We start from the raw sequence: 26,271 nt of genomic DNA, 5'->3' as shown, positions 1-26,271 counted from the left end.
TCTATCAACTCTTGGCTCCCATATTTTTCTCGAGTTTTTAATATTCCAGTTTAATTGAGGAGACCATGTTGATGGGATTGGTGTAGATTCTCTTTGTAGAATGATATGCTGAATTATTAATTTTACTGGATACAGGAATATTACGTGTTCTGAAATATATAATATTGCCTGGCAGTTGAACTGAACAAAAAAAGCAGAAAATGCATCCCTCTTCCACCTAGAAGGCAATTCTATAAGAGGACGCCTAGATTTAGGTGGCAAGAATGTGCATAAATACTGGACATGTACATGCATAAATGACCATTTTCTGAGTCTGCTGTTTACTGCAAGTACAGTCCAGGATGCAATGGCTCGTGCTTTGTAGGTAGGTGTTCACATGAATGAAGATTGGGCAGAGGATTGGAAGAGTACCCACTTATTGAAGCACGATGTAAATTTAAGCTTTGCATTCTTGTCCACAAATTACTTTATGGTTATGTTCCAGATAGTAACATAGTAAATGACGGCAGATAAAGACCTGTACGGTCCATCTAGTCTGCCCAACAAGATAAACTCATTTTACATGGTATGTGATACCTTATATGTATACCTGAGTTTGATTTGTCCTTGCCTTTCTCAGGGCACAGACCATAGAAGTCTACCCAGCACTATTCTTGTACTAATTTACACTCCAGCCCATCCCTAATTATTCAGTCACAATTAGGGCATAGACTGTAGAAATCTGCCCAGCTCCCATTTTGTTTCCCAATTACTGGCGTCACCACCCAATCTCTGCTAAGATTCTGCGGAACCATTCCTTTTAAACAGGATTCCTTTGTGTTTATCCCACGCATGTTTGAATTCCATTACCAGTTTCACCTCCACCACCTTCCGATTATTTAGTGGAGTTATTTACTGTGGGAACATTAGATCTAGGGACCGTTGTCTGCTACAGTTTCCTTCTATAAAGTATATGAAGTATATGTCCTTCATAATTCTGGTTTTGCATACTGCTCTGTGCAATGTTGAAACTCCCTTCCTTTGATGTTGAGATTGGTTAAATCTTATTTGAGATTTTGTAAGCTCTTAGGGGCCCTTTTACTAAGCCGTGTAGGCGCCTATATGCACCCAATTGGAGTTAGTGCCCAGTTACTGTGTGGCCCTTACGGTAATTTCAGTTTTGGTGCGTGGATCTTTGTGCGTCTGAGCAATATTTTTTATTTTCTGGCACGTGGCATCTACACGCATCAAGTGGCATTTGGCGCACGTAGACCATTACCACCCAGTTACCGCGTGAGACCTTACCACTAGGTCAGTGACTTGCGGTAAGGTCTCAGACCCAAAATGGATGCGTGGCAATTTTCATTTTGACGCACGTCTGTTTTCAGCAAAAATTTTAAAGAGGCATTTTTTGTAGGTGCACTAAAAAATAATTCTGCACGCGACCAAAACATGCGTCTACACTACCGTAGGCCATTTTTCAGCACACCTTAGTAAAAGGATCCCTTAAAGACTTACTTATTTTCTATTTAATTTTTGTAATTTCTTTTTAAATTTGGAAGGTTTATGTCTGAATTTGTATTTTGTATTCTTCTCTAGTGATGGCCTAGTTTTCATTTGAATTGTAATCCACATCGATCCTTAGTTGGTAAATAGCAGAACAGAAATTTTGTTGTATTCTATTGCATTATGTAGGTAGATTGCAAAATCTTATCATCTGTATGTGTTCTTTTACTGTCTAGGCATGAGCATTTTTACCAGCTCTAGGAACATATAAGGGATTAGATTCAGTAAATAGTGCCCAAATTTGGGTGCTGATAAAAATGCATGCTGAGTGCTATTCTATAAACAGTGACCCAAGTTGGGTGCTATTTATAGAATAGTGCGTAGCACCAGGATCCACACCCAACTTTGGGTGCAAGGATTTATACCATCTAAAACCTGGTATATATCCTAAATGCATAAATTAGGTACGGATGCCCCGACTTCTATAAGACTGCGTGCATCTTTAGTGAACACCCCTGACTCACCCATTCCCTTCCCATGGCCACACCCCTTTTCAGTTACATGCTAAAGGTTTTGAATGCGCATAGAATAGCGCTTACCAAGATGCACTCGCAAATCCAAATTGTCAATTAAGACTAATAATTGATGATTGGGCTCATTTTCGAAAGAGAAGGACGTCCATCTTTCGACATAAATCAGAAAGAAGATGGACGTCCTTCTCCCAGGGACGTCCTAATCGGTATAATCGAAACCCAATTTAGGACGGCTCCAACTGCACTCCATCAGAAGGATGGCCAAAGTTCAAGGGGGAATGTCAGAGGCGTAGCGAAGGCGGGATTTGGGCATGCCTAACACTTGGACATCCTTGACCCATAATCGAAAAAAACAAGGACGTCCCTGACTTGGATGTTTTCACCCGGACCTAATTTTTTTTACGAGTAAGGCACAAAAAGGTGCCCAAAATCACCAGATAACCACCGGAGAGAATTGGGGATGACCTCCTGTTACTCTCTCAGTGGTTACTAACCCCCTCCCACCCTCAAGAAACATCTTTCAAAATATGTCGTGCCAGCCTCTATGCCAGCCTCAGATGTCATACTCAGGTTTGTCTGTCAGGATTCTGGTACAGTCGGCTAGAAAACTCGTGAAGACATTGCAGTTTGACCCCTGAGGCAGGCGCATTTGAGCACCGAAACACGGCCCGTGTCGGGTTCTCGTTTATTAAAGATTGTACCACTGTTCCAGTTCTTGAGGCCCATTTTGTGGCCCTCCACAGTTGAGCCAGATAGGCCATTAACAACTTTGGAAGTAGCAAGAGGGTGTGGCTGGAAGCACATGCTGCATGCAGTATTTGAAGGAGCTAGAGACAGAGCACAGGAGGAAGGCACACGCACACACACAAGCTTTGGAAAAGTTTAAAAGATCATTGCAGCCTTGATAGCAGGAGCGTAGCCAGACCTCGAGGTGGGAGGGGGTCGGGGGCACATTTTGGTTGCTGCCCAGCCGCTGCCCCCCTCAACGCCGCCGCCCCTCCGACACCCCCCATGCCACAGCTGTACATCTTGGCTGGTGGGGGTCCCCAACCCCCGCCAGCTGAAGCACTGCTGCCGCAAATACCTTGGCTGGCGGGGGTCCCCAACCCCCACCAACTGAAGACTTTGTCCAGCGCAGGTCTCTGGCGCCGCCGCATTACCTGCCCTGCTTTCTCTTCCCCTCACGTGCAGCGTGTTCCTTTTAGTGAAACAGAGATGCAGAGAAGGTGAAACGTCCTTGTGCAGTGCTGTGCCCTGCCAACAAGAGAGTCAGCACAGGTAGGCTGAGCCTAGAAGAGGTGTGAAGTGCCTAAGAGCAGCTAGTGTTGTGGAATTAAACAGGGGATATTGGTGGGAGAGAATCCTCACTTGTACATGATTGATGGCCAATTGTCTGTAAAGAAAAGGGGAATCATTATCTTTTTTTAAAACTTGTGTCTTTTCTGTATTATAGAAGTCCTATGAGAAGAGGCCAAGAATAAAGGCTTGTATTTTCTGTTTGTTATAACCTCAATGAAAGATTTTTTTTTTTTTTTTTGTTAAATGCCTGGAATTGTGGTTATTTCAGGAAAAGCTCCCATAAGGTTAGGTTGGGCTAGTTCTGGCGGGAAGTAGGAATAGCAGAAAGGCTGTAGCTCCATCTTGGTACCAAGCCATACCTGGACTCACTCACTCTGCATAATCAGTTGTGTTTTTATCTACCCCTCTCTAGACCCCAGTAGGACCCTTGCCCACGGAGGTGTACAGAGGGTTTGTTCTTCTAAAATCTTGTTAATCACCCCCTCCCTGAATTCCAGGACTTGTACCCTAGGGTGACCCCTAGTGGTGACAATACCTGGTTATGCTAGTATTCTATAAAGGAATGTAGCTACTTTCCTTTATAGAATAGTCTTCTATCAGGCAACTATAGGTGCACAGTTATAGAATTAATCTCTTAGGGGTCCTTTTACAAAGGCACACTAGCATTTTTAGCACACTGTAAAAAAACATGTTAATTGTTAGAGAATCCCATATATTTCTATGGGTGTCTCTAGCGTTTAGCATGCGTTAAAATGCTAGCATGCCTTTGTAAAAAGGATCCCTTAATGAACATGACCAGCTTGAGCATATATTTTCTTGGATTTTATAAAAGATTTTTAAAATGTTTTTATGTGGTTCCTTTGACCTCTGTAAATACCAGGATAGGTCAACCTCTACCCCCTTTTTGCTGGGTAAGATATTTGTATATTTTTTTCCCTCTTTTGTTTGGTATTTGCTGCTTTCCTTACCTTCTCACTTTTTCCTTTATTCCCTTAGGTTTTCCTATCCAGAATACCTTGGTTTTCATTTATTTCTGTTCCTCTTGGGCAATGATTTTATTAAAAATAAGTCCCCTGAGGCAGGCGTTAAGCCACTTTTATTAAAAGCAAACCATTAAAAGCCCAACAAAATATACAAAAATACATATAACCGCAGGGACTGTCCTTCTTTGTTAAACTGTACAGCGCTGCGTAACCCTAGTAGCGCTCTAGAAATGTTAAGTAGTAGTAGTAGTAGTAGTAGCAATGTGTCCTCAAAACACATATATCCAATTGTAAAGATATATGTGTTTTGAGGACACATTGCTATTGGTTATGTGTATTTTTGTATATTTTGTTGGGCTTTTAATGGTTTGCTTTTAATAAAAGTGGCTTATATCTATTTACTCTTACTGGGTTTTAATTTTCACATTTATATGTTTGCTGGGACCAACTACAGCAGTTAACACAGAGGTTTCACAGTGGCAATGTGTTAATTTTGTATATTTCTATGTGGGAACTGCAAAAATCTTAGCACTTTGTAAATAAGGGCCTCTATACATACATACTCCTGGGCAATTTATAAATGCTTACCTGAGCATGTAAAACACTGTTCTGCGTGTTCAATCACTTATAAAATTATCCCGTATATGTCAAACATTTCAAACACCCTGCAGCTTGTTGAAATTTTGACATTAAATTAATATTTTTTTTCTTTCTCTCTCCCCTTTCCCAAACACTATACTACAGGAAACGTGAAGTAGGTAATTAACCCAATAAAAAAGGGTTTTAAGCTTGCAGTTTCAACTAAACTGAAATGGCAGAGGCTATTTTGCTGGAAGCCTGTGTGGTTTAATTAATGTGAGTGCTAATCTTAAATTGGCTTTAGTTAATCAATCATTGCATTTTCTGGCAGCCCTTGTTAGAATGGCAACATCTACTACATTGTCCTTATTAATATTTATATCCCTCCATCTCATAGCTTAATTGAAGTTAAATCTTACGGGGATTATTTGCAGAGATTTCTTTATGAGCTCGACAAGGAAAATATAGGTGATACCTGTGAATAGGTCATGCATGGTTTAGGGACCACTCTGTGGAGGGTCATTTATTGTAAGGAGACAGATGTATACGCAAGAAGCATTGTTAGCTTCCATTTAATTTTAGCTGACCCTTTAAACACATTCCCATAGCAATATGACTATTAATATAAAATGTTTTCCTCCAGAGTGCTGACATTTTTGACAGTCTGTCCCTTTGGAAAGGAATTTAGAGTTAACAAAAGCATGTATCAGCCCTGAGCCATTCTGGCCCGGGCTTTCGTCCCTCAGTCTTGCTGCTGGGCTTTCAATCCACTTCGCTGTGCTGCCTGACTCTCTCTTTCATCTCTCTCTCTCTCTCTCTCTCTCTCTCTCTCTGTCTCTGTCTCCTGCCTCCATGTGAACCTGTTCCTGTTTGAACTTGAAGTGGACTAACTCCGATCCAGAAGTAGTGGCTTAAGTAGGACCAGTTTCTGACTTATATACCTCCATAGTTCCTCACTCTGGGTTATATATCATTTCAAGTTATGCTGCTTAGAAATCAAAAGATTCATTTCCAAGTTCTGAATAATTAATTTTATTTCAAGACAGTTAGGCATACGAGTGCTGTTTTGTAAATCAGCATATAGCTTTAAGAGGGTAATTTTATACAGAGGAGCCTAGTGTAAGGATGTTTTTAGACACCAATTGAAGGTCGATTTTATAAGACCAGTAGGCATGTACATGATCTTATAAAATCCTAATGTAAGTGGTTTTCCTATCCATTGCAGGCACAGACATTTACACCTGCCCTAAATGTAGGTAGGCCAATTTGGGTTTACGCTAGTATACAGTAATGACATTTTGGTGCACAGATATCATTATAGAATTGGCGATCAGCATATGACATCAATACGCTAACTGGGGAGGCCAGTTGGCACCATGTGCCCTCTCCTATACACACTCAGGGAGTGCAGGGGACAAAGTCCACCCCTATCTGGCTCTCCTGTATTGCCAAGTTCTTAAATGCAGCCTTACATAAAATTTGTGTTAAGTAGAGAAGGACCATGATTGTCTGCCGAGGGAGTATCTGGGAATGGAGAGGATATTCTACTGATCACGGAAGAAAGCATTTATAAAGAGCTTGAGAAACAAAGTGGACAAAGCTATAGGGCTGGATGTTATCCCAGGATATTGAGGGAGCTCAGAGAAGTCCTGGTGGGACCTGTTAAGGATTTATTTAATAGATCTTTAGAGACGGGAGAAGTTCCCCGGGACTAGAGATGAGCTGACGTGGTTCCTCTTCACAAAAGCGGAAACAGGGAAGAAGTGGGAAACTACAGGCCGGTAAGCCTTACATCAGTGGTAGGATAAATAAAGGATAGTTAACTTTCTAAAAGCCAACAGGTTACAGGATCTGAGGCAACATAGCTTTACCAAAGGAAAATCCTGCCAAACTAATCTTATTGACTCCTTTGAGTGGGTGACCAAAGAATTGGATGAAGAACGCACTCTAGATTTAATCTACTTGGATTTCAGCAAAGCCTTTGATATAGTCCCTCACAGAAGATTCATGAATAAGCTGAGAGGACTGAGCTTAGGACCCAAAGTGGTGAACTGGACTAGAAACTGGTTGACCGACACGCAGCAGAGTGCTGGTAAATGGAATCCATTCCGAGATAAAGAAGGCGAGTAATGGAGTGCCTCAGGGGTCGGTGCTGGGGCCGATTCTGTTTAATATATTTGTGAGAGACATTGCTGAAGGATTAGAAGGAAAAGTTTGCCTTTTTGTGGATGACACGAAGATAGCAAATAGAGTGGACAGCCTGGAGGGAGTAGAAACCATGAGAAGGGATCTCCAAACATTAGAAGAATGGTTATGGGTCTGGCAGTTAAAATGTAATAATCAACAAAAACTTGCTCTAAATGCTAACAATAACCCAAGAGATAACAAGCTATTAGTTTAGTAAAGAAACCTCAATAGCCTAGGGAGCCTACAATGATGGTCTACTCTTAAAGAGGCACTTATCATAGGTTTCAAACAAAACTCTGGAAACAAACCTCAGGGGAAAACAACTCCTACTAAAGAAAAAAAAACACTGAGACCAAAAAACCAGAGAGAAAAAATCTCTAGGATTAGTGTTAGAACTCTACCAAAAAAAACTACTGAAACAATGTCCAAAACACTGCACGTGAATGGAATAGAAAATCCTTTCTTGCTTTCTTTTCTTTCAATCGGAATATTTCCCCATTAGGGACCTTGAAACATAAGGACACTTATCTTGATTTAAATGGAATTCTTGTTGGTTTTCTCAACAGAGCGCCTCCGTTTCACTGTGTTTTTGGCATGCGCTGAGGCCCCCTTTTACTGCGGTGGGAAAAAGGTAGGTCTTTCTTTTCTTCAGGAAATGACCTTATGGCAAGTGAAGCACTTGCTGTGTGGTCATTTCAGGGGGAGCCCTTACCGCCATCCATTGAGGTGGTGGTAAGGGCTCCCAGGCTAACCCGGCGGTAACTTGGTGCATTGGAGGTGGGAACTACCGCCAGGCTGTTATTGTAGCCCGGCAGTACTTCCTATTTAGCGAGCGGTAAGCCTAAGTTGGGCTTACTGCCACTTTGTAAAAGGGCCCCTTAACTTGTAATTAAACTATGGAATTCATTGCCAGAAAATGTGGTAAAAACAGTTAGCTTAGCAGGGTTTAGAAAAGGTTTGGACAATTTCCTAAAAGCAAAGGGGGTCTTTTAGTAAAGATTAGCTTGAGTTATCTGTAGCAGGGCCCATAGGAATAAAATGAGCCCTGCTGCTGCAGATATTTTGAGCTAATGTGACCCCCACCTCTGGATACAATTGCTCACCCTACGAATACCCTGGAAATACCTCAGGTGAACTCTTGTAGAACTGACAGAGGTGAGGTGCAATTATTTTCACTAACCTCGCTTACTTGTTTCTAAAACAAGAAAGGAATTAAATCTAAAGTAAATAATTTAGTTAAACAGATGTCTTACTTTTAAAATTAATTAATTTATTCAACACTGTTAATTAAACCACCAATTTCCACTATATTTGACAGTGCCTTTGTTTCTTTTCACAGATAATCAACTTTTTCCTCAAAACTGGACACGACAGTAACATATCAGATAAGTTTACATCCTACTTAAGCAAAAGTTCATATGCTAACATGCATGTAACACCATAAAATAATTTCTAGATTTTATTTAGCTTGTAACAATTGATTCTTTGTGTATTTTTTCCCTTTCCAGGTTCTTCTTCAGGTAAATGAATCAGGTAAGTATAAATTTTATTTCACTTCTCTTTAATAAGTCTCTGTAGAATCCTTTCTCAATGTGCCTGCAATGAGGGTTTAAAGGATACCTTTTTCCTGCCTTTCTCTGTTTTATTTTATTTTATTTTATTTCCATGTTTTATTTTGTTTGATTTCTATTGATAACCTTAAGAGTGGACTAACACGGCTACCACACTCCTGCCTTCTTGTATTTTCTTTTTTCTTCTCCTTTCTTTAACCGTTGGGTACCATTGAATGTGGATCCCGGGAATCAGGGAACTCAAGTCAGGAATCCGGATACCTACTAAAAGAACTCAAACCCCCTAAATGCTATCTATCAACATACTTTAAGTACTGTAAAGATAAACTAGTTCAGTACTTTTCTAACTAACTCTTCCCCAAAAGAAACATATAATTCTTGAGCCCTATATTTTTCCCCACCCACTTTTGAGCAAAAGTAATATTTGGAAAACTTGATTCCCAAATATAAAGCAAGTTTGATACTGAGCTCTTATATTAATATAACTTTCAGCTATTAAATATATACTCTGTAATTTTATTTGTTTTTCCCAAAGCAGAGTAAATATATTTTTTCCCTTAAATAATCCTTTATCCAAAGATTCTGCAAAGGATTTTTTTTTTAACTTTATAATTCCTCTTCAAATTTACTTAGTGAAAGGAATTTAATGAACACCTCAGTCAGCCCTTGTGCTACGTAATACTGAGAGGGGTCACTGGATGACTTGAACAAAACTCCTCAGCTCACCAAACTAACAGTTATTTAGTTTGATTTATTAAGCTTTTTAGTTTCTAACCCCCCAGCTTAATCAAGCAGCTGGCAGTCAGTCACCATGACAGTCATTACTCTAAAGCCACTAAAAACGTGGATGGCTTTTAACATCAAGCAATTAATTTTAGTTCACACTCCTCACACACAACAACAACTTTAAAAGATACCCAAAATCCGTTTTTTAAACAGATTTTATTCTAGAGCTGTTCACAGACCACTGACATATGTCTGTATAGATTCTCTCTTACCTCCTAACTGACAAATTACAAGGTTTAGAATCTTAAGTATGTCATACATGGCACAAGTCCAGCACGAGCCTCTGCAATCACCTATAAACATACATTTTACATTAATTTCTGACAGTGTCAGCAATATACAGCACTTCCAACTAATTTAAATAAACGTTCCATACCTCATTCAGCATCTGAAGGTGTTTATTTTTAAGTTTTCACTCTGCACGTGACTGCTGCACTTCCCCAGCACAGGTACGTTTTTATTTTATTTTTAAACCCCTTCGGGGTTACACTAATCTTTACTAAAAGACCCCCAAAGTCCATAAGCCATTATTAAGATGGACTTGGGAAAATCCACTGCTAATTTCCAGGATACTTGTCAAAAACTGTGTACGGCTTCTATTACCTCCTTCTATCATCGAACCAATAACAAAAAAGTATAAAGAAGAATATTTAAAAAGACACTTATATGTTGTGAACGAGGTAGAGTCTCATATCATTAAACACCGCTATTGTTCACATCACTCCCGTGGTGAATCAGCGTACATGTGTCAAGATATAATCATTGACTCTTACCTCCACCTTCCTATATTTTTTTACTTATGTTGTTAAATCAAATGTATAAGACACTTAGCTTAACGGGCTGATGCATTATATCACAGGTGTGCCTGTATGCCCCAACAGGTGCCTGTTTCGCAATGCTTCTTCAAAGGGGACTCTCACACCATTTAGCCTGCAAAAATATATGAATATGTCTAAGATACAACAATAACTACAGTGTTATTTTCAAATTAAAACTCTAGGAAACGGACTTACTGTTGTGTGTCTCAGCGTGGCTATCCGCTGTATGTTCTAAAATGGCGGCTACGCTAATCCTTAACTAGCCGTATTACCGGAAATAGCTGCTGCTAATCGCCCCAATACCAAAGGAGACTCTGGGGTCGATATTCAGACTGCAGGAGTTAGCCCAATTAACTCTTGTGGCCACCGCTAATCCTGGATATTCAGTGCTGGGCCATTTCTGGTGACCGGCATTGAATATCCAGTTTATTTTTGGCCAGTTAGAAGATAAACAGTTATGTTGATATCAGGGCTGCCGAGAGGGGGCAAAATTCCACTGGGTCCAGCCTCCAAGGGGGGCCTGGCGCTGGGGTCTGTCTCTCTCCTTCTACTGACAGGTCCCTGGTGATGTGCCCCCCACACACTTTGGCACTCTGGTAGCAGCGGTGTCCTGGGGTAGGGTAGTGTCCTGGGGGGCAGCGGCAGCAGTGGTCCTGCCCCGTGCCTGGCTCAGTCTCTCGGCGGCCCTGGTTGATATTCAGACTTAGCTGGTTACCATCTAACTGGCCAAAGATATCCCATATATTCACGATGCCAAATACAGCCATTAAAGTGGAGCTGAAAATCATCAGATAGCCAGTTATGTTGGCTGATATAACCAGCTATTTGCTAGCCAATAACTGGTGACATTCAGCGGGAGATAGCCGGCTATCCCCCACTGAATATTGCTGGATAGCCAGTTATGGTTCTGATCCTGGCTGCTTAAATTCTTTCCTATATTGGGGGGTTGTCCATAACTGAATTATGACAGCGTATTTGCCTGTACCACCTTGCTGGAAAGCTTTCCTGCTCATTTATACTGTATTTATTTGGATTTAGCTCACATGTTTTCATTTTACTACCTATTGCCTAAGCCAGTGGTTCCCAAACCTGGTCCTGGAGGCTCCCCCAGCCAATCGGGTTTTCAGGATATCCTCAATGAATATTCATGAGAGAGATTTGTCTACAGTGGAGGCGGTGAATGCAAATCTTTCTCGTGAATATTCATTGTGGATATCCTGAAAACCTGATTGGCTGGGGGAGCCTCCAGGACCACGTTTGAGAACCACTGGTCTAAACAAATACATTCATTACTCCTGAGTTATACATTTATGCTAGATTTTATTTTCCATCAGGAATACTTTGTTATAGTCTTATTCAATGTCTCTATCATATGACCCTTTCCTTCAAGGTATCCGCAGATCTTTTATTCTCACCTGCAAAATAATCCGGGAACTTTTCTCTCAATATTTGGCTCCAGAGATCTGAACACTGGAAACAATACTAAAAATAAGGTCTCAATAATGTTTTATATTGCCAGCCTTTTTCCCCCCCCTGCTCTGCTGATTATACTACTACTAATCAAAGCCTGTTCACCAACTGTTGGGGAGATTCCCAATATGTTCCAATATAGTTACTGCACAGAAAAAGTCTCCCATGTGATAAGTAAACTGACAACACAGCACATGGTAAATGACCAAGCACACATATGCAATCTGAACCCATTCCCTGCTCATAACCTTCGCATTTCCAGCCCATAACAGGCTATGTAGTTATCACATGAATTAGCCTGTGCCATAACAATGGCAACTGCACTACATCAATGTCTATAAACACTTTAAAAACCACTTGCCTGATATTCAAAGGGGTCCTTTTACCAAGCTGTGGTAAAACAGGCCATGCGGTAGAGGCGGGGGCTGTTTTTTTCAGTGCACTAGGGACACCCCCAAATGGCCATGCAGTAAGATTATTCTTACCGCGTGGCCACGGGGGGGAGCACTTACTGCCACCCATTGAAATGGTGGTAAGGGCTCCCACAGTAACCTGGCGGTAACTGGGCAGCGTGCGGCGCTGCCCGATTACAGATGGGTTAGCGCTGCGCTAGAAATTTGGGAATATTTTCCAGCATACAGGAAATGGCGCATGCTCAAGCTGGAGCTACCACTGGTGGCTGTGTGGCAACCCTTTCGTAAAAGAGCCCCAAATTGACTTAAGTGGTCAGGAGAGACCCCTGCCCGCTTAAATCATGCTCAGTGAGCTGAGCTCCGATATTCAGCAGCAGTTAACCAGGCAGTACCGCTGAATATTAAAAGATCAGCATGCACATTCCTGAATCTCCACTATCCTAGCTGCAAAGGGCTAAAATATAAACTAACATATGCATCCAGCTTCCACTACGCAGCTATGGAATGCACTACCACTTGCCGTGAGAAAAATCTGCGACCTAACCAACTTTCGGAGATCACTGAAGATCAACCTGTTCAAAAAGGCATACCACAACGATATAGCCTAACTACCAGGCAACGAACCACAAGACTGAACTAGATAAAACCCAACTCTCTATACTTGACCACCAAAGCCTACTCTACCACGAATGAACTATAACACAATGCCACTCTATCTCTAAATCCGAATATGAACTCTTTATACTTGAATGTTTAATCTTCTATGCCAATCATGATCTCTAATGTAATACTACTTGTATTTCTCAATCCGGAAATGGCGATCGCCATGACAGAACAATGTAAGCCACATTGAGCCTGCAAATAGGTGGGAAAATGTGGGATACAAATGCAATAAATAAATAAATATATAAAACTATTCCTCTATATTCCTCTATATTTTGTGGATGTATTTCCTTTGTATCAGCCAAAGCGGTTGTTGCAATTGGAAGCCGCTAAACAGTTATGTACTCCTCAATGTTCTGATTTTCATTTTGAGGAGACTCGTGCACAAGCTTTCTCAGTTGCTGCGTTAAATATGTAGAACAACCTTCAGGACACGTGAGACTTTGTCCAAACAAACAGCAATTCAAGAAGCACTTAAAGATTCACTGCTGATCTGCCGTTGATAATTTTATTTTTGGAAAGTAAGGTAATAACTGGAAATGTTATGTGATGGTTTGCTTTATGTTTATTTTATGTATGTATTACTTTACCCCTCTTTGGATTTAAACAGACTATTCATTTTTATACATAAATAAATACATAAATAAATAAATAAATTAAGTAGGTCGGAGAGAGGAGTTCCAGAGGCGAAGTTGAGGAAGAGCTGGAAGCAATATTCTTAGCTAAGCGACCAAATAGTACCACATAAAAATCAGTCCTATCTTTGGTCACTTAGCTGTGCAGGTGCCCGCATAGCTGTCAATGATGTCCTTCCTAAAAAAACATGCTCCTCTCCCTCCTGAGCCTCTCCACAACATGACCGACCACAACAAATTTTCCCTTTAGATACTGCCCCTCCCCATATGTCAGTAGGCCCTTTGGGCCTGCCTTTAACTCCAATGGTCGAGTGGGTATTCAGTGCAGCAGCAAACCCCACTCGCTCCTGCCCCTAGTGGCTGCAGCTCTAAAATGGAGTCTGCGACTCTAGTGCTAGTCTCATGGCACTATCACTAGAGGTCAGATTTTCTATAGCGATGATTTTTGAGCACTATTTACTAAGGGATACTTTTACTAAGGTGAACTGAAAAATGGCCTGCGCTAGTGTAGGCGCATATTTTGGACACGGGCAGATCCATTTTTCAGCATGCCTGTAAAAATTCCTTTTTTGGCCAAAAATGGTCATGTAGCAAAATGAAAATTGGTGCTCATCCATTTTGGGTCTGAGACTTTACCGCCACCCATTCACTTAGCGGTAAGGACTCACTCATTAACCGAGCGGTAATCGTCTACGTGCATACAATGCCGATTACTGCCCGGTTAGCGACGTGCACTGGAAAATAGAATATATTTTCCGGTGCGCATAGCGGACAAGCATAAAAATGAAATTACCACCCGGGCCATGTGGTAGCCGGGTGGTAGTTCCAAATCAGTGCGCGTTGGGCACGCGTAGGCGCCTAAGCAGCTTAGTTAAAGGGCCACCATCTAGCCCTTACAGTGCATTGTTACTGGTGTAGGGGGCACAGAAGCACTTACCACCTGCTATATAGGAGCCAGCAAGGACATCCGTGCTAACAGCACATTGACGACACAGTAATTCTGTGTTCCCAATAGTTAGAACACGGGCTTGGTACTTTAGAAAACGGTCCCTAAATAAAATTAAAATTTAGTAAACATGGGAAACTAAACAAAAGGAGCATTTTTGATCTACATACCCCTATTTCATTTGCATAGAGGGGCATTTTCGAATGGGGATTTTCATCTCTAAGGACGCCCATCTCTGAGGACGTCCCCATGAAGGGGCAGGGCATCCCGTATTATCGAAACAAGATGGGTGTCCATTTTTCATTTCAATAATACGGTTGGGACGCCCAAATCTCAACATTTAGGTTGACCTAAATGTTGAGATGGTTGACCTTAGAGATGGGCGACATCGGTTTTCACCGATAATGGAAACCGAGGACGCCCATCTCAAAAAAGACCAAATCCAAGGCATTTGGTCATGGGAGGACCCAGCATTCATAGTGCACTGGTCCCCCTCACATGCCAGGACACCAACTGGGCACCCTAGGGGGCACTGCAGTGGACTTCGCATAGCTCCCTTACCTTGGGTGCTGAGCCCCCCAACCCCCCCTGAAAACCCACTCCCCACAACTGTACAACACTACCATAGCCCTTAAAGGGTGAATGGGGGGCACCTACATGTGGGTACAGTGGGTTTCAGGTGGGTTTTGGAGGGCTCACATTTACCACCACAAGTGTAACAGGTGGGGGGTGGGCCTGGGTCCGCCTGCCTGAAGTGCACTGGACCCACTAAAAACTGCTCCAGGGACCTGCATACTGCTGTGATGGAGCTGGGTATGACATTTGAGGCTGGCATAGCATAGAGGTTGGAAAAAATGTTTTTAAATGTGGTTTTTTTTTTGGTGGGAGGGGGTTGGTAACCATTGGGGGAGTAAAGGGAGTCTGGTCAGTTCAGGCACCTGTTTCGAGGCTTGGTCGTGAAAAAAATTGGACCAAGTAAAGTCAGCCAAATGCTCATCAGGGATGCCTTTCTTTTTTCCATTATCAGCCGAGGACACCCATCTATTAAGCATGCCCCCGTCCCGCCTTCAATACAATGCCGACACGCCCCGGTGAACTTTGGTCGTTTCCGCGACGGAAAGCCGTTGAGGACGCCCAAAATCAGCTTTCGATTATGCTGATTTGGGAGACCCTGAGAGAAGGATGCCCATCTCCCAATTGTGTCGGAAGATGGGCGTCCTTCTCTTTCGATTATGCCCCTGATAGCGTAACTCAGAGATATAGCTTATTAAGAGGTAATTTCCAATCTAACTTGTAGAGATTCAGAGCCTTGACGGAGCAAACTTCCTCTGTAAAGTTCTCTGAATTGAACTGTTTAAATAAAATATTCTTGTCACCTTTTCTGAAGATATTCCCTTTTACTTTGTGCAGTCCTTAAAGCCATATCTTCCAATATGTTCCTTACGCTCTAAAAATTCAAGAAGGTCGCAGCTCCACAACACCAACCAATGCCACCATGCTCAGACCTGTAAGCGATTATTTTTAATAACATTTATCTATGAATGGAATAAATTACCTACTTTTCTTAGGCATAAAAAGAATTTCAGAAAACAACTGAAAACAGCTTTGTTTATTGAGGCATTTGCAGTCCAGATATAACCTGTTGTCAAGAGTGATTTGTGGAACTGATGGAAAAGTATTTGGAGGTTATAGCGTGACCTGTGGATCTGGCAATATATTTTTGTCAAGTCTGTTCGCAATGTTGTTATTGTTTTGTATTTCTTATTATGTATGGGATTTTGTACACCGCCTAGAAACTTTTTTTTTTTGATTGGAATAGAAACTTTTCAAATAATTAAAAAAATAATAATTATTATCAGATGTTTGTTAGAAACCACTACTGTAGCCTGAACGACTTATCTGGGATTTGTTTGGCTAGCAAAGACGGGCTTAGTAGATTCGCTAAATAAATTCAAGGGCGTGTGTATGAAGAAGTGGTTACTGTCCACTGACAGATGTGGTCAACCTTGTGCAGTAATTGATTCACTCTCGGTAGTGCTAGATCATCTGATCAACCGCCTGACTAATGCAAACCCTAGAAGCTCTGTTTGGCATTTACTCCATCACAGCTTTATGGACAGATTCATTTTAAAGTGTAATGTTAAAAGACGCTTACATGCATAAAGCAGAAGTTTATATACAGAAATATTTTCTTTTAAAAATGGATTGGGACTGAAGAAAGGTGGTGTGGCAGCCAGAATCCACTACCATGCTTCATGTACTATTTGACATGTGGACATGATCTGTTATTGACCTTAAAGATCGGGACACTGGAAAGAGAAGAGGGAGGGTTGGTTCTGTCAGGGTGGGTTCGGGGGGGGGGGGGGGGGGGGGGGGGGGGGAGGGGGGAAATAATTGGAAAATTTGTGATGGGGTTCTCAAGCCAGTGAGTTAAATATGTTATATATATTCTACAGCACTTCGGTAAGTCTCCCTATGTACGAGACTATGTTGATTATCTAAGCCGTCAGAGGGGTGCGGCTGGAGTTGGTGTTAAATATTGTTTTGTACTGATGAGAACCTCAATAAAGATGATTTTAAAAAATGTATACCTACACGTGGGTAAAAGTTTATGTACGCAGACCTATGTACATAACTGGATGGCTGAAAGGAGGCATGATAGAGGTCTATAAAATCATGGGTAGGATAGATAAGGTATAAAATGGGAACAGTTATTTATCTTTTCAACTACTAGTAGGATTAGAGGATATTGCATGGGCCCAATATTCAAAAACACTGAGCTCCCAAATTTATTTTTCTACTAAGATGCGGCGAAAAGCAGCCTTAGGGTGCCCCTTACGCGGATCTTCCTTTGCGCTAAAGGCCATTTGTACTGCAGCTGTAAAAAACCTCGATATTCAGTTTTTTTGCATTAATGGCCTTGTGTTAATGTTACAACAGAAAAGTGTAGTGGGCCATGGATTGGAGCTGTAAGACAAAGCCTTAGGTTGAAGGAAGCAAAGTTTATTGAAGGACCCACCATGGCCTGTGTTTCGGCAAAGTGCGTACGTCAGGGGTCATATGCTGTTCATATAAAAAGAATGCTTCCAGTATGATTCAGCCACAAAGGAATTCCAAAATAAATAAGCTGCAATAATATAAATAACCGCTGGCAGCAGCTTCATGTTCATATCAATGATAAACAGAAGAATCAAAATCTTCCCATATGAGTAGGCTTCCCCTTCCCCTGATCAAGAACCCCTACCAAATCCCACCCCGAAAGCAATGGAAGTAAAACCCAGACTGGCTCAATCTGTCCTCCTTTTTCTGGAGCCATGTGGTAGCCCTATCCCTACCCAACCCTCCCCAAGCCCTCCCAGGACCCCTTTAGAACTTCTGGGAATTACCTGGACATCCAGGATGGGCTAATGGGCCTGAGTGTAGGAGTTGTCCCCCTCCACTCTTACCTGATCTGGTTCTGAGTTCAAAATGGAAGCCACTGATCCATAGCAGTAGTAATGGGAGACTACTGCAGGGGTCATGGCTGCCATTTTGAACCTGGATCCAGATCAGGCAGGAGCAAACGGGGACTGTTCCTGCTCAGGCCCACTGCCCACCATGGATGAATTGTGTGTTCTAAAGGGGTCTTGGGGTGGAGGGAGGGTTGATGTAGGGATCAAGTGGGGGGGGGGGTCTTGATTTTTGGGGTGGAATCAAGTAAGATTTCTTGATTAAGAGAGGGGAAAGCCTGTCTGTGTGGGGAGATCTTGACTGTTTGGAGGATCAGAAGGATTTCTTCTCTTTGTAAGGGGGTGAGGAGGGTTTCATATTTCATTTGGCGGATTGAGAGTGCTACTTCTGTTTGTCAGGGCAATCAAGAGGGTTTCTTAAGTCACTAACGGCCCCTTTTACCAAGCTGAGGCAAAAGGGTGCCGATGTTAATTATAGTACACGCTAGTCAGCGCAGCTGGTAAAAGGGAAGGTCTAGCACTTGCCACACGGCCATTTCATGGGGATCCCTTACCGCCACCCAGAGAGGTAGAGATAAGGTCTCCCACGCTAACCTGGTGGTAACCAGGCAGCACACGGCACTGCCCAATTACCACCAGTGCAGTAGGGGTGGGACGTACTACCAGGCTACTGCAGTAGCCTGGTGGTACTTCCATTATAGTGAGTGATAAGCCCACGTTGGGCTTACCGCCGCTTAGTAAAAGAAGCCCTAAAAGGAGTTTGAGAGGGCTTTTTATGTCACGGGGATTGGGGAAGGTGTTTATGTTTGTCAAGAAACAGATGGGGGGCAAATGTTGGGGTGGTGTGTACCAAGAAGTAGCTGCCAAAAGCAGCAGCACTATTTAAATTGAAATTTATTTGTAACCCACCCTTAACCAGGGTTGGGTACAAAAGAAACATACATAATTAATAAAAAAAAAATACGAAATACACATATAAAATAAAAAAAAATTAGTGACAGTAAACAGTCTCAACAAGCAGTCAAGTACCCACCCAACATTTTACCTCTCAAACAGAGTCATGATAAGGTTGATACAACAAGTAGCCTGTTTCACGCTTGAGCCGCAAGTGCAGTCTGTTTCCTTCAGTAGGTCCACACATGGAAAAAGTACCAGACCGTGCAGTCTCCAATCAAATATATTGAAGTGCAGGGACAACAAGTTCACATTTGTCTTGAGATGATGAAAATAATACATGGAAACCTGATAGAACATTATTAACAACGTGTTCAAAATTCTGCTATACATTGGCAACCACTTCAGATGCCTCAGGTGGACAGTCAGATGTTCTGACCGTGAAAGACCCAACACAAACTGTGTACATGAAGCGCCTAAAGACAGAAGCTTGAGAGGCCAAGATAAATGATATTACGGTAATCTATAGTACTGAATACCATGACCTGCATCACCCTCTTAAAATCAACCCAAGAAAAAAAGAGACTTCAGTTTACTCAACAATCTTAAGATTAAATTATACAGTCTTAACCAGTGCTTAGGGACGAAAAGTAAACAGGCAATATCATAGTAACATCTGAAACTACCCACATCACTTCTTTAACTTATTCTGCTGCAGCCATGCTGGAAAGATTGGACTGCTGCAACTGTCACCTCTTCTTCTGGTGGCTGTATTTGCAGCAGTATTATGGACAGCCATGACAGCTATCATGCAGTCATGACCTGCCTAATAGTTGTCACTGAATGCCACTTCTCTGCTCTGCAGTGGTGTAGCAAGGGTGGGGCGGTGTGGGCGGTGCGCCCCGGGTGCACACAGCTGGGGGGGTGTCGGCTCCGCTGGTTCCCTGCTCCCTCTGCCCCGGAACAGGTTGTTCTAGGACAGAGGGAGCAGGGAACCAGCGGAACCGACACCCCCCCCCCCCAGTGGCAAGAATGCACTCGGGGGGGGGGGGGGGGGTTTGAATGATGCGCCGAGGGGTTTTTTTGATGCTCCGAGGGTGGGGTTGATGCACCGAAGGGGGAGGGGGTTGATTTGCCGAGCGGGGGTGTCAGGCTGCACCAGGGGGGGGTGCACAGTGGCGAACCGCCCCAGGTGGTAGCCGTCCTCGCTACGCCACTGCTGCTCTGCACCTCTCATGCCTATTCTCCACCCTTACTAATGTGGGATGTTTACCATACTGGCCGTTTTAATGTGCGGTACTCATTAGCAAGGACTTGCACTAATGTTTAATGTGTGATAAAGCCCACATAAGAGCATATGTGTTGCCATACTTGGACAGACCGAAGGTCCAACAAGCCCTGTCTCCAACAGTGGCCAATCCAGGTCACAACTACCTGGCAAGATCCCAGAATAGTAAAACAGATTTTATGCTGCATATAGTAGGAATAAGCATTGGATTTTCCCAAGTCCATCCTAATAATGGCTTATGGACTTTTCTTTTAGGAAAGTATCCAAACCTTTTTTAAACCCTGCTAAGCTAATTGCTTTTACCACATTCTCTAGCAACAAATTCCAGAGTTTAATTACTTGTTGAGCTCTTAATACAGCTTGGCAAACATGCCCCACAATCATGAAGTGAATAGGTAATATTTTTAAAAAAAATATTGTTAATGGAATTTGTAGCTCTGCATAGCAGACACTTCACATCTACCCGTTCAATACCACTCATTATTTTATAGACCTCTATCATATCTCCCCTCAGCCACCTTTTCTCCAAGCTGAAAATCCCTAGCCGCTTTAGCCTTTCCTCATAGGGAAGTCGCCCCATCCCCTTTATCATTTTCGTTGCCCTTCTCTGCACCTTTTCTAATTCCACTATATCTTTTTTGAGATGCGGCGACCAGAATTGAACACAATATTCAAGGTGCGGTCGTACCATGGAGCAATACAAAGGCACTATAACGTCCTCATTTTTGTTTTCCATTCCTTTCCTAATAATACCTTTCTATTTGCTTTCTTAGCCGCAGCAGCACACTGAGCAGAAGGTTTCAACGTATCATCAACAACGACACCTAGATCCTCTTCTTGGTCTGTGACTCCTAACGTGGAACCTTACATGGCGTAGCTATAATTTGGGTTCCTCTTTCACACATGCATCACTTTGCACTTGCTCTACCTCTATCATATCTCCCCTCAGCCATCTTTTCTCCAAGCTGAAGAGCCCAAACCGTTTCAACCTTTCCTCATAGGGAAGTCATCCCATCCCTTTTATAATTTTCATCACCCTTCTCTGTACCTTTTCTAATTCCACTATCATTATCCAATTTAGCTGCATGTGCATCTCCGGATCGGCCCCAAAATTGGGCGTGAAAATTTGAGCACTCTTTATTGAATCTGGGTGAATGTGTTCCCTAAAACCTCTGTATATCCTAAATATATTAAAAACATCAGTAGCTGATAATACAGTCTCAGCATGTGGGCTACTCATCCATTTTCTTCCAGCAAGGAAGGCAGACACTGGGATGGCTCCAAAATATAATAATAATAACAATAATACCAATGTTTTGTATTCCGCCAATAACCTTGCGCTGCTATGCAGATCACATATAAAAAGTTTGATCATTATCAGGAAATACAATAATCATTATTCAATAAACAAGAATAACAAACATCACAAAAAGCATTATTATTCTCTAATTACCTAATATGAATTTTCTGAATAAATGTGTTTTAATCAGATTTCTAAATTGCATATAATCAGTAGTAAATAATAAAAAAATTAGTAATAATTGTATCTAATCTTGCTGCCTGAACAAAAACTAAGTTTTCCAATAATTGTATCCTCTTTTTACCCTTTAAGGGTGGAAAACCAAACAAGTTTATATTTATAATTGATCTAATAAGCTTAGAAAATATATCTACTGACTAATATTTTTGTTAAAACAAACTTTTATTACAAAATCACAACACAAGAAAGCACATAACAAGACAAATACAAGACAGATACACATTGGTTTATTCAGTGCATCTATCTAATATAAAAAAATAACCTGAATACCAAACTGCTAGCCCAACCACCCCCTCCTTCCACCAGACCAACCATAGATAAAGCTTATGAAGAATAACTCTCAACCATTAATAGTCTACATGTCTCTTTCCAATGTCAATATATATTCTCCAGTGCCTATCAATGGAGTGCACTCAAAAATGAGAGAGGGCCATAAGGCGATACAAATCATACCACTGGTCCAATTGCCACACCACTTGAGAAAGGCTGGGGACCGATGCAATTTCCAAGCAGTAGCAATGGCCACCCTAGTAGATCGTCACTCTTAGCCAACTGAGAGAGCTGTACATTCCAAAGAGCAAGCTCCATATTCGGCTCAAGGTCCTCCTGCAGAATTTGAGATAACATGTAGAAAACATGAGTCCAAAAAGGTTGCACAAGAGCACAGTCCCACCATATATGACAGTAACGGGGCCCTTTTACAATGGTGTGCTGAAAAATGGCCTGCGGTAGTGTAAACGCGTGTTTTGGGTGCACGCAGATTCATTTTTCAGCGTGCCTGTAAAAAATGCCTTTTTAAAATTTTTGCCAAAACTGGACGTTTGTCCATTTTGGGTCTGAGACCTTACCACCAGCCACTGACCTAGCGATAAGGTCTCACGCAGTAACCGGGCGGCAATGGTCTATGTGCGTAAAATGCTGATTACCGCCCGCGCACCAGAAAATAAAAATATTTTACAGTGCACATAGTGGATGTGCGTCAAAAATTAAATTACCGCAAGGGCCACACGGTAGTCGGGCGGTAACTCAAAATTGATGCATGTTGGGCATGCATAGGTACCTATGCGGTTTAGTAAAAGGGCCCCTAAGTCCCTTCACTTCCGCAGCCCCTCCAACAAAGATCCAACGAAGAACGAACATATCCCCATTTTGGCCAGTCTCACAGGATTAAAGTGCCACCTTAAAAGAACCTTATGCCCATTCTCCTTAATTAAAGTAGACATATCCAACCTAGACATGCACTGACAGATGGTCTCCCAGACTTCCTCACTGAGCATCCTACTACTACTACTACTACTACTTGACATTTCTAAAGCGCTACTAGGGTTACGCAGCGCTGTACAATTTAACATAGAAGGACAGTCCCTGCTCAAAGGAGCTTACAATCTAAAGGACAAATGTACAGTCAGTCAAATAGGGGCAGTCTAGATTTCCTGAAAGGTATAAAGGTTAGGTGCCGAAAGCAACATTGAAGAGGTGGGCTTTGAGCAAGGATTTGAAGATGGGTAGGGAGGGGGCTTGGCGTAAGGGCTCAGGAAGTTTATTCCAAGCATAGGGTGAGGCGAGGCAGAATGAGCGGAGCCTGGAGTTGGCGGTGGTGGAGAAGGGTACTGAGAGGAGGGATTTGTCCTGTGAGCGGAGGTTACGGGCGGGAACGTAAGGGGAAATGAGGGTAGAGAGGTAATGAGGGGGCTGCAGACTGAGTGCATTTGTAGGTAAGAAGGAGAAGCTTGAACTCACACTGCATATGGTTAAGGCACCTTTTACGATTCAGACATTGATATATCTGGGAGATATCATCCTTTTGCACCAGAGGTCTCAATAAAGTTTTAAACTGTCCCTTACCCTTGTATAAATCAGCCAACAAACGGGCCCCCCCATATATAATACTTAACTTGTAAATAGGGGAACACTACTGATTAGTATTTAATAATATAATTAAAAGGAATCAGAAGGAAAATGAAAAAAGTACCTCTAATTAAATAACCCATTGTCGTAGAAGAAGGAATCACTGCCTTTTCTTTTTGTTGACCTTAGAAACAACTGAAAAGTGTTTTATCTTACAATTAAGACAAAGTACATCACAATGTCTGAAAGAAACAAGCAAAATAACCAGTCTCAGTTAGAATAATAATAAGCAAATGCGACAAAGTGGTTAATGCATTACTCTCAGCCCTATTTACAACGAACATTTCATGCATTATCTCTATTTTAGGTTTATAAAAGGTGTCTTAAAATTATCCTATGGCAGGGCCGGTGCAAGGGTGCCCCCCTGTGAACCTATAAATTGGCACCCTCATTAATATTGATCATAGGTCTCACACACACCCCTTTTCTCAAAGCTCCTTTACTAACTCTATTTTTAATTATATAGTAGCAATGCATGAACAACTAAAGGGTTTGCAAAAGGTTACAACCACTTACATTTTTGTGCTTTCATGGTTTTTTTTTTTTTGTTACATTTGTACCCCATGCTTTCCCACTCATGGCAGGCTCAATACAGCTTACATGGGGCAATGGAGGGTTAAGTGACTTGCCCAGAGTCACAAGGAGCTGCCTGTGCCTGAAGTGGGAATCGAACTCAGTTCCCCAGGACCAGAGTCCACCACAGTCCACCACCCTAACCACTAGGCCACTCCTCCACTGTTGCTACTATTTGAGATTCTACATGGAATCCAACATTCCATGTAGAAGTCGGCCCTTGCAGATCGTGGCCGCGCAGGCTTCTGCTTCTGTGAGTCTGACGTCCTGCACATACGTGCAGGACATCAGACTCACAGAAACAGAAGCCTGCGCAGCCTTCCTCATGGAATGTTGCTAGTGGAATAGCAACATTCCATGTAGAATCTCCAATAGTAGCAACATTCCATGTAGAATCTCCTATAGTATCTATTTTATTTTTGTTACATTTCTACGCTGCGCTTTCCCACTCATGGCAGGCTCAATGCGGCTTACATGGGGCAATAGAGGGTTAAGTGACTTGCCCAGAGTCACAAGGAGCTGCCTGTGCCTGAAGTGGGAATTGAACTCAGTTTCCCAGGACCAAAGTCCACCACCCTAACCACTAGGCCACTCCTCCACTTCACAAAATTAGTATGTGGGGTGAGCTTTAAACTCTGGATCCTGTCCTGCCAGGCTGTTCCTTTCTTTCACTTCAAAAATAGGAGGAGGGCTGGCCTAAAGCTTAGAGCAAAGGGGCTGTGACTCAGGGCTAGATGCACTAAACTTAACAAGCCAGCAACGTGGTTTTTAAACTGGTTCTAGCCAGTTTAACACACAAGTAGTAAACCGGGACATGCACAAAAGGGTTCTCCGAGCCATTTTCCTGTCACGGTAGCAGCCTACGAAAACGGAATGCAAATGAGCAAATTAGTATTATAATGTGTCTGCGATGCGATGCACTTCTGTTTTCCGATCCCCTTACCGTGGAAAAACTAATGTGAGGTCTGCACCTCTTGTTGGGGCTGCTGTGAGGGAATTGGAAGGGAAAAAAAAAAAACCGTACAAACCTTACAGCTGTCTTTTTTTTTTTTTTTGCTATTTTTCTGCTCAAACCTCCCCAGAAAATTCTTGCAGGGCTGAACAACACCTAGCAAGCTCCAAAACACGTCTGAGAAGGACAACAATCTGGAAAAAAAAACATTCAAGTGCTCGTCAGGGACGTCCTTCTAAAGTGCCTAACATGGACATCCTTCACTCAAAAACAAAAAGGCGGGCCAAGCTATGGTGCTGTTGAAAGGAAAGGGGTTTGCTGAACCGGTAATGAGGGCTGGAGGAATTTGGGCTCAGCAGCAGTAATCAGCCTGTAATGCTTTTTAATGAATCGGGTATCGGGACATGCGAGGACGTCCAAATCAAACTATTTGGACATCCCTTTCGATTATGCTCCTCCAGGTCTCAGCCAATCACAGCACGTTTAGCTGACACCAGTGACAGCTAAATGCGCTGTGATTGGCTGAGAGAGACCTGGAGGAGGGGCATAATCGAAAGGGACGTCCAATTAGTTTGAGTTGGACGTCCTCGCACGTCCTGATTCTCTCCAGTGGTGGTCGTAAGAAAAACGTGTCTAAGAAGAACGCCCATCAGAAAATCTGTAGGAAAAAAAAGTCCAGTGCTCGTCAGGGACGATCTTTTTTTTTTTTTTCGTGAAGCCGTCTTTGGCATGCGCAGAGCAGCCAGTATAATGATTGGCTGCTCTGCGCATGTCCAGCTGGTTGACTGGCTTCCAAGGAAATCGCATGCAAATGAGCTAACAGCGAGCAGCTCATTTGCATGCGATTTCCTTCATGCATGCCCTTCCCTTACCGATTCGCTAAGGGATCGGTAAGGGAAGGGCTCTTCCGTGGAGTTTAGTGCATCTAGCCCTCAGAGTAAACCAAGGTTCAAATCACACCTCCACCACCGACCCTCCTTCTGACCTTGGGCAAGTCACTTCATCTCCTGCTGCCTTGGGCTCCCATTTAAGCCATAAACCATATAGGGAAAAAGGATATATCATATTTGATCACTAATCATGCTGTAATCTGTGTTTTTATAATCCCAAATTATAAAAAATTGTTATTATAAAAAGAGGGACTTCAATATGTGCAGATAAATGAGAAACGCAGGGTTAACTCCATTCAGATGCAAAGTCAGACACCAGAAGGTGATACTGTTTAAAGCAAGTTTCTTAGCCAAAGCCCTGTAGAATTGTCCCTCAGATGAAAGAAATTAAATACATGACAAAACACCT

Source organism: Microcaecilia unicolor, chromosome 3, assembly GCF_901765095.1.
Source record: "Microcaecilia unicolor chromosome 3, aMicUni1.1, whole genome shotgun sequence".
In the NCBI taxonomy this organism is placed as follows: domain Eukaryota; kingdom Metazoa; phylum Chordata; class Amphibia; order Gymnophiona; family Siphonopidae; genus Microcaecilia; species Microcaecilia unicolor.
This window is presented reverse-complemented; position numbering follows the sequence as displayed.